This window comes from Sorex fumeus, unplaced genomic scaffold (genome assembly GCF_029834395.1).
Source record: "Sorex fumeus unplaced genomic scaffold, SorFum_2.1 ptg000043l, whole genome shotgun sequence".
Taxonomy (NCBI): domain Eukaryota; kingdom Metazoa; phylum Chordata; class Mammalia; order Eulipotyphla; family Soricidae; genus Sorex; species Sorex fumeus.
This window is the reverse complement of record NW_026606100.1, coordinates 31,403,921-31,412,998: the sequence shown is the minus strand read 5'-3', so window position 1 is coordinate 31,412,998 and position 9,078 is coordinate 31,403,921. Positions and strand designations below refer to the sequence as shown.

The window sequence follows — 9,078 nt, the reverse complement described above, 5'->3', positions numbered from 1 at the left end:
GGCCTTCTTTAAATCAATGAACATTGGACAGAGCGGCATCTTGAACTCCCGAGAAACCTCAATGAGCTTGGTTATCGTGTGGATATGGTCGATGGTGCTGAATACTTTGCGGAACCGGGTTTGCTCACATGGTTGTCCTTCATCTAGTGTTCTGTCAATCCTATTCAGGATGACTTGAGTGAACAGCTTGTAGATGACAGACAATAGGCAGATTGGGCGATCGTTGCCAATGTTGTGAATGTCTCTCTTCTTGTATAGTCGTACAGTCCTGCTGGTTTTCCATTGGGACGAACCTTGCATTCAGACAGGTAGTGTGTGAAGAGCCGAGCCAGTGTATTGATGAGTACTGACGGTAGGTTCTTCAGGTGTTCAGGTCTGACCTTGTCTGGACCAGGTGCTCTTTGTTTTTTTACCGACGAGATGGCGTGTCGGATTTTGGAAGGGAGAACGTTGGGAACATATCTATTCTGCGGAATTTGGTATGTGGGCAAGTGGACGTGGCTATTAAAGAGATATGAGTAGAAGTCATGAATAATCTTCTCCATTGCCCTTCTGGAAGATGTGATAGATCCATCAGGACGTCGGAGGGCAGTCATCTTGGTCTTGTAGTTGGTGAAGGACAGGTGGGCATTATGAATGCTTTTCCCGGATTCTGCCACATCTACCAGCACTGCTGCTCTTCTCTCTTTGAGGTCCTTGATCGCTTCTCTGCACTGCTTTGCGAGCTCGGGACATTCACTTGTGGTTGCCTGAGGCATGCACCAAGCCACATTGGCGAATAAGCTCAAGAGTTTTTGAAGACAGGCGTTTTTTTTGTGGTTATCTCTCTCTTGGCGGTCCTTGCACAATCATGGAGGTGCTGAACCAGTTGATCATATTCCTCTTCAATGTTGTCAATGACAGCATCTTCCCATGTTGCCGGAACAGAGCCAAAGAGCTCCCAGTTGGTGGTCATTCTGGGAGTTCTCTTCTTAAACTTTGCATTCCTTTCTCCCTGCTCTGTGAAATAGAATTTTGCACGAAGAAGATGGTGGTCTGATTCCTTTTGGAATTTTGGGATAACAGCAACATCAGTCAGGCAAAACCGTCAATTGAATATGATGTGGTCAATTTCGTTGTGGAACCGTCCACCGGGAGACTCCCATGTCCAACGTTTAGATTCGGCCTTCTGGAGCTGTGAGTTACCATGGATGGTCTTGGTCGACATGATGAACTCAGACAGTCTCTCGCCCTGTTATAAGTATTCTTATAAACTTTTATAAATAAATGTTATATGATTGACATTCAATTATTTTCTCTGGCTATAATGAAATAAAATAGGGAAACTGTACTGTACAAAAACTTACAAATATATAGAAATTAAGTATCACACTTAAATGACTAATGGACCAAAGAAGAAATCACAAGGGAAATTAAAAACTACTTTTAAGATGAAGGAAAACAAAGGGCTGGGGAGAAAGCTGAAGAGCTGGCATGCAGCCTTCACGCACGGGCTCCAGGCTCCATCCATGGCTCTGCATGGCCTCTTGAGCTCACCCTGGCAGTTACCCCCAAAGAAAAGAAGGGCGCAAAAGCAAAAACATCATCTACTGGACACTGTATAAGTTCTGAAGTGAGAGGTAAAGGGAGGAAGAAGCTAATGCTGGAGAAGACGTAAAGCACATCATGTTCAAATAGTTGAAGCAGGGCTCAGGAATGTAGCTCAGTAGGAGAGCACGTGCTTGCAGGTATAGGGTCCTGAGTTCCAATCCCAGCACCACACACACACACACACACACACACACACACACACACACACATGCAAATATATATACACATATATGTGTACATATGTATACATTTGAGACAGCTAAGGAAGGAAGAAACAGGCGACAGGGACATGAGAAAACCTTACCTTATCCATGTAGTTCCAACATTGTCATACATCCAGGAACACACATACTTGAGTTTATCATTCATTACAGTAAGGCAGAACAAATAATAGCAAGAGGCAATTGATTGATTGATTGATTACTTTTTGGACCATACCTGAGGATGCTCAGGGGTTACTCCTGGCTTTGCACTCAGGAATCACTCCTGGCAGTGCTCAGGGGACCATATGAAATGCTGGGAATCGAACCCAGGTCGGCTGCATGCAAGGCAAACACCCTACCCGCTGTGCTATCGCTCCAGCCCCCGCAAGAGGCAATTTAAAGGAAACCTGCTAGAAGAGTTGGGTTTTGTGTGAGCAGCATTGGGTGTGGAAAAACAAAGTAAGTAAAAGAAAAATGTTAGGGTGGAAGCAATAGTATAGCATGGAGGGCACTTGGCTTGCTCTCTATGTTTCCAATGTATATAATTTACTGTGGTAAAATGCATATAACCGATACTTGTAGTTGTTTATAAATGCTGATCTATTTCAGAAGTGTAATGGTGTAATCTATTTCAATGGTGTAAGTACCTTCTGATAGTTGAAATCATCCCACCACATACCTCCAGATGTTATCTTTTCATCTTGCAAAACTATAATTCTACATACAATAAACTGCATGTTTGCCTTGCATGTGACCGACCCAGTTTGACCCCTGACTCCTATATAGTCCCTTGAACACTGCCAGAATTAGTTCCTGTGTGCAGAGCCAGGAGTAATCCCTTAGCATCACAGAGTGTAGCCCCCAAACAAAAACAAACACCCCCCCAAAAAACCAGAACCACCACCAACAAAAACAAAAATAAACAATGCATTCAATTCTCCAGTCCCTAAAACACACCATTATTGTTCTGATTCTGTCAAAAAGTTAAAATTACTTAAGGTGGAATCAGACAATATATATTTTGTAGATGTATCAGAATATTCTTTGGGCTATTTATGTGTCATGCTGTTCTTAAGTTTCATTCAAGTCACAGTAGATATCAAAATGCCCCTTTTTTCTCTTCTTGTTTTCAGTGCAAGAATAGAATCCAAGAACTTAGACACCCTCAGGCATGTTCGTTACCACTGAGACAGACCTGCTCATAAGAGTGCTCAGGCCTGAGTCATCGTTCCAGCCCTCTGAGCTCTGTCTCAACCTCAAAGTCTTTCTTTCAGACCAAGATAATAACCAGACATTTGGGTGGAGACCACACTTAGGCTCTTTCTAGAACCCCTAAAGAACTCTATCTCCTCCCAATCTAGTTTTTCCGTTTTCTTGGCACTCCGGCTGTCCCCTGGCTCTGTGCTCAGAGATTACTAGTGGTTGAGCTCGGGGGATCAAACCCAGGTTGGCCACGTCCAAGGCAAGCACTTAGCCCCATACCAGCTCTCCTCAGGTGGTCTTTTCAGGTTGAAAAAACCCAAATCACCTCACAGTGACATGCTAGAACTTGTTTTCTTTCTTTGGTTGCTAGCATCTCACAAGGTCATTCATCTGCTCCACACAAATCATCACACAATGGCTGCAGTTTCCCACTTTTCTGTTGTAACTGCCGAGCATGAACTGGAATCTCTACCGACTTGGCAAAGCCCCTCGAAAGTGTAACAAGTTTTCCCCAGCACAAAGACATTCAAAAGAACATCTCTTCAACACACTTGTTAAGTCACGTAGGGGTAATTGCAAAGGCTGTGATAGGAACTGTCAGATGAGAGTTGTCCAAGGAAAGGTGCGTATTAGGACGACCTTCCTGAGCACTCCTGAGCCCAGCCCTCTGGGAACAGCCATACTTTTCTTACTGCTTTTGGATTTTCCTTTACTATTGCTGTTGTTGTAGTTACTTTTGTTGTTTGTTTCAGTAACATTGCATTTTCTCATTATACAAGGTGCAGGAGTGTGTCATTTAAAAAATCACTATCTGATGACAGAAAGATGGGACAAGGATTAAGGCACTTGTCTTACATACAGCCAACCCTGGTTTGATCACCAGCACCACCTGGTCCTCTACCCACCACTGGTGCCTTGAGCACAGAGCTGGAACTACCCCTGGAACTACACTGTGGTTTACCCTGACCTCCAGGTCAATATCTGGGCCCTGGAGATAATTGAAAGCATGGACAAACACGCTTTGCATGAAAAAAGACTAGATTCGACCCCAGGCACCACATTATCCCCAGAGCACCTCCATGTCCAAAACCAGAAACAGAATCACTTTTTTTTTATCCCCCTATCTAACTCAGCAATACTCAGGGCTTATTCCTGGCTCTGTGCTCAGGGATCACACCTGGTGGGGCTTAGGGTACCATATGAGGTGCCAGGGATGGAGTCCAGGTCACCCACGTGCAAGGCCACCCAACCTGTTGTATTGTCTCTTTGGTCCTCCAAAACAAAATGTACTGAAAACAGAGGCCTGGAGAGATAGCTCAAAGGGCTGACATTTGTTTTGTATAACTAGTGTAGTTAGTATACAAATAATAAACAAATGTACAAACATTATTAATATACAAATAATGTTGCAGATTAAAATAGAGAAGGGACTGGTAAGACAATAATAGTTGGAAATGATCGCTCTGGATAAGCACTGAGGGTTGAAAGCAGGGCAAGGGACACACATGATAACCTTTCAGCATCTGAATTGCAAACCATAATCCCCAAAAGAGAGAGTGAGAGAGAAAGAGAAAGAGAGATAAGAAAGGTAGGAGGGAAGAGAGAGAGAGAGAAGAAAAATGCCTGCCACAGAAGCAGTGGGGGTCGGGAGGGAAAATGGGGACATTGGTGGTGGGAAATGTATGCTGGTGAAGGGATAGGTGTTGGAACATTAAATGACTGAAAACCAATCATAAACAACCTTGTAACTGTGTATCTCACTGTGATTGATTTATAATTTTTTTTTTAAGTTAACAAAGGGTGGGGGGCTGGAGCGGTAGCACAGCAGGTAGGGCGTTTGTCTTGCACACAGCCGACCCGGGTTTGATTCCCAGCATCCCATATGGTCCCCTGAGCACCGCCAGGAGTAACTCCTGAGTGCAGAGCCAAGAGTAACCCCTGTGCATCACCGGGTGTGACCCAAAAAGAAAAAAAAAGTTAACAAAGGGGCTAAAGCAATAGCAAAGCGGGTAGGGTTTGCCTTGCACATGGCCAACCCGGCTTCGATTCCCAGCATCCCATATGGTTCCTTGAGCACCGCCAGGAGGAATTCCTGAGTGCAGAGCCAGAAATAACAGGACTAACCCAGGTGTGACCCAAAAAGCAAAAAAAAAAAAAAAAAAAGCAAACATAAATAATGCTGTGGGGTCCAGCACTTTCATTATTTAGCAGGTAGGGTGCTTGTCTGGCATGTGGCCGACCTGGGTTCAATCTCTGGCATCTCATCTGACCCCCAAAGCCCACCAGGAGTGATTCCTGAGCCTAGATCCAGAAGTATGCCCTAAACATCGCCCGGCAGTAGCCCCCAAATCAAAATAAAAGCAAATAACACTGTAGTGTACAATAGAGATATATGAATCTCTTCTATGGAAAGTATCCAAAGAGGGGTAATTGGAAGGGACTGGAATTCATTTTCAGTTTTTTTTTAAATAATTTATTTATTGGATCACTGTGGGAAAAGTTACAAAGCTTTCAGGTTTAGGTCTCAGTCATGCAAATATCAAACACATTTCCCTTTACCAATACTTATTTTTTACCCCGAAGAACCCCAATAAAACCCCACCCCCCAACCCTCCCAGTGCCTGCGAGGCAGATGAATTCTAGTTAACACTCTATCTGCTTTGGTTAGATTCACTGTTTCAATAAAAGATGCACCACTATTATTTAGAGTTTACCCCCCCCCCCAAATCAGACATGCTGAAAAAGCATTGTGAAGTGATTTGTTTTCTACAGCTGGTTCAAGAATTAAATGTTCGTTTTGGATTTCCGCTATTTTACTTATTAACCCTGGAAGTATTTCTACTGAAAGTCAGATAATTAAGAGATTGGTTTCTGTTCTCTGGAGTCGTGGCCGTGCCAGGGAGCCGCTCGTGGGGGGCAACTAGTGACCTCGGTAGGGCGTGAAGGACGGACCAGAACGCCCCCCTTCCCATGAGGTTTTAGTCGCCCCCACACCCCGGCTCATACCTGCTGTCCACAAGGCTCCCATGTGGCCGCCATCTTTCTTTCCAGAGGTAGGAGGGCGGAAGGGAGCAACACCCTTTCCCCTCCGGGCAGACATGATGGCCTGGATTAACGCATAGTCCATTCACTTTTCTGCTCCAAGCTGCTGGGTTCTGCATTAAGTCCTTGTGCTTCTGGGGCTGTGGTCGTGCTGGAGAGCCGCTCATGGGGGGCAACTGGTGGCCTCGGTAGGGCGTGAAGGACGGACAGGAACGCCCCCCTTCCCATGAGGTTTTAGTCGCCCCCATACCCCCGGCTCATACCTGCTGTCCACAAGGCTCCCATGCGGCCGCCATCTTTCTTTTCAGAGAGGAGAGGGCGAATGGGGCAACACCCTTTCCCCTCTGGGCAGACATGATGGCCTGGATTAACGCATAGTCTGTTCACTTTTCTGCTCCAAGCTGCTGGGTTCTGCATTAAGTCCTTGTGCTTCTGGGGCTGTGGCTGTGCTCCAAACTTAACTCTGATTTTCAAGGAGAAACGTTGGGTGATTTACTTCCCATTGATCACTTTGTATATACAGAGATGTCCTAGTTCCTAGTTTCTAGAAAAGTCCTAGTTTCCGCATACTCGAGCTACGCTTGTAGAGGCTTCTGGTCACCGGGGTTCCATCTGGGGGAGGCGGGATGCGGCACCTACCCCATCTGGGACTTCCCGGTGATCTCGGCTCTTTTTGGAACCTGGTGTCTTCTCTGGGAGCTGTGGAGCCAGCCCTCCATGTGGCCCTTCTCTGCGGCTGTATCTCATTTTCAGTTTTTAATTTCATGTGCATTTTGTTTTGGGGGGTCACACTCAGAAATGCTGGAGGCTACTCCTGACTCTGTGTTCAGGCATTACTCCCAGTGTTCTTGGGGAACCATGGTGTTGGGGATCCTACTTTGCATACAAGAGATCCAGATTTGATCCCCAACACAAGGTACCATGAGCACTTCCAGAAAATATGTAAAACAGTAAATAAATAAATAAATAACTTTTATTGTAGGCTGAAATATCTATTGCCTCAGGAATGCTTTTCCAGACTCTGTATGATTTCTCTGGAAGTCGTTTTTGGGGGGAGGTGTGTGGTTTTGAGACTCCATCTGGTGGTGCTCTGGTGGTGCTCAGGGCTTACTCCTGACTTCAGGGCTTGGAGGACCATATGGGGTGTCAGGGATTGAACTCAGGTCAATTGTGCAAAGCAAGTGCTTTGACTACCTGCTGCACAATCTCTGCCGCCCTGGTAGTTGGTTTCTTGTAGGGAGGAGCTGGTTTGGGTGTTTTTTTCTATGCTGGAGATCAAACCCAGGGCTTCACACATGTGAAGCACATACTTCATATTCTGCCACTGAGTCACATCCCTGGCCTTCTGGGAGGTTTTGCATGTGACAGTAAAGTGTTTAAATTACTATAACTTCTTTTTGCTTTTTTTTTCCATTGGATCTCCATGAAATACAGTTACAAATTTTCATGATTACATTTCAATCATACAATGATCGAGCACCCATCCCTCCACCAGTGCACATTTTCCACCACCAATGTCCCCAGTATTCCTCCCGCCACCCCGACCCCATCCCACCCCCTGCCTCTGTGGCAGGTACACTGCTTCTTACTCTCTAATTTTGGGCATTATGGTTTGCAATACAGATACTGAGAGGTCATCATGTTTAGTCCTTAGTCTACTTTCAGCACACATCTCCCATCCTGACCTATACCTCAAACCATCATTGACTTAGTGATCCCTTCTCCATCCCAACTGCCTTTTCCCCCAGCACATGAGGCAGGTTTCCAAACTGTGGAGTGATCCTCCTGGCCCTTATCTCTACTGTCCTTAGGTGTTGGTCTCATATTATGCTACTTTATATTCCACAAATGACTGCAGTAATTCTATGTCTGTCCCTCTCTAATTTCAATTAGCATGATACTCTCCTTGTCCATCCACTTACATGTAAATTTCAAAAATATGAAACAGTTCATGAATTTGTATGTCATCCTTGCTTGGGGCCATGCTAATCTTCTCTGTATTGTTCCAATGATAGCACAGCGGTAAAGCATTTGCCTTGCGCGTGATCAGCCTGGCCGAGCCGGGTTCGATTCCTCTGCCCCTCTCGGAGAGCCCAGCAAGCTACCGAGAGTATCTCGTCCGCATGGCAGAGCCTGGCAAGCTATCCGTGACATATTCGATCTGCCAAACAAGTAACAACAAGTCTCACAATGGAGACGTTACTGGGCCCGCTTGAGCAAATCGGTGAATAACGAGAGGACAGTGCCACAGTGCTACAGTGCTGCTGAAGCAAGCACAAATTACTGTAGCTTTAGAGACTGTTTGAAACTTTCTGGGATCTATTCCCTTCATTGTCACTTTCAAATTTTTTTTGACTCTCCTACACATTAGCTTGTTAAGTAAACGTTAGAGTCAGTCCAATTTCACAAAATATTTAACTCAATTTTTCTCCAAGACTACTATTTTTAAGTATTTTTTATTTAAAGAAAAATGAAAAACACAGGGGCTGGAGCAAAAGTACAGCAGGTAGTGTGCTTGCTTTCCATGCAGCCATCCAGGTTTCGTTCCTGGAATCCCATATGGTCCCCTAAGCACCACTAAGAGTAATTCCTGAGTGCAGAGCCAGAAGTAACTTCTGAGCATCACTATAAGAAAAAAAAAGAAGAAGAAGAAAAGAAAAATGGGGGAAAAAAAGTAAAATGAAAGCCTATATGTTCTTTTTTGTTGTTTTTTATGATGGGGTAGGGACTGTTGGGCACAATTGGACCTCACATGTCATTGCTCAGGGCTTAGTCCTGGTTCTGTGCTCAGGAATTATAGCTGGTGGTACTTGGGGGACCATATGCAGTGCTGGAGATCAAACTAGGGTTGGCTAGGTGCAAAACAAGCACCTTAACTCCTAAATTATCTTTCTAGATCTTTTTGACAAGCAAAAACACTACAGGTGTTAAAAAGGTTGAGGCAAACTAGAGTTTCAATATATTGAGGTGAAATTGCAAAATGTTGGACAATAGTTTGGTAACATTCTACAAAGTTATACGTACACTAATAAATCAGAAA

General features: G+C 44.7%; 1 non-coding gene across 1 annotated transcript; it reads right to left on the bottom strand.

Moving 5' to 3' along the window:
- Positions 1-7,971: 7,971 nt before the first annotated feature.
- On the bottom strand, positions 7,972-8,075 carry LOC130030020 (U6 spliceosomal RNA). The gene has a single exon (XR_008793450.1). It is a non-coding gene; the product is annotated as a U6 spliceosomal RNA (small nuclear RNA).
- Positions 8,076-9,078: the final 1,003 nt, after the last annotated feature.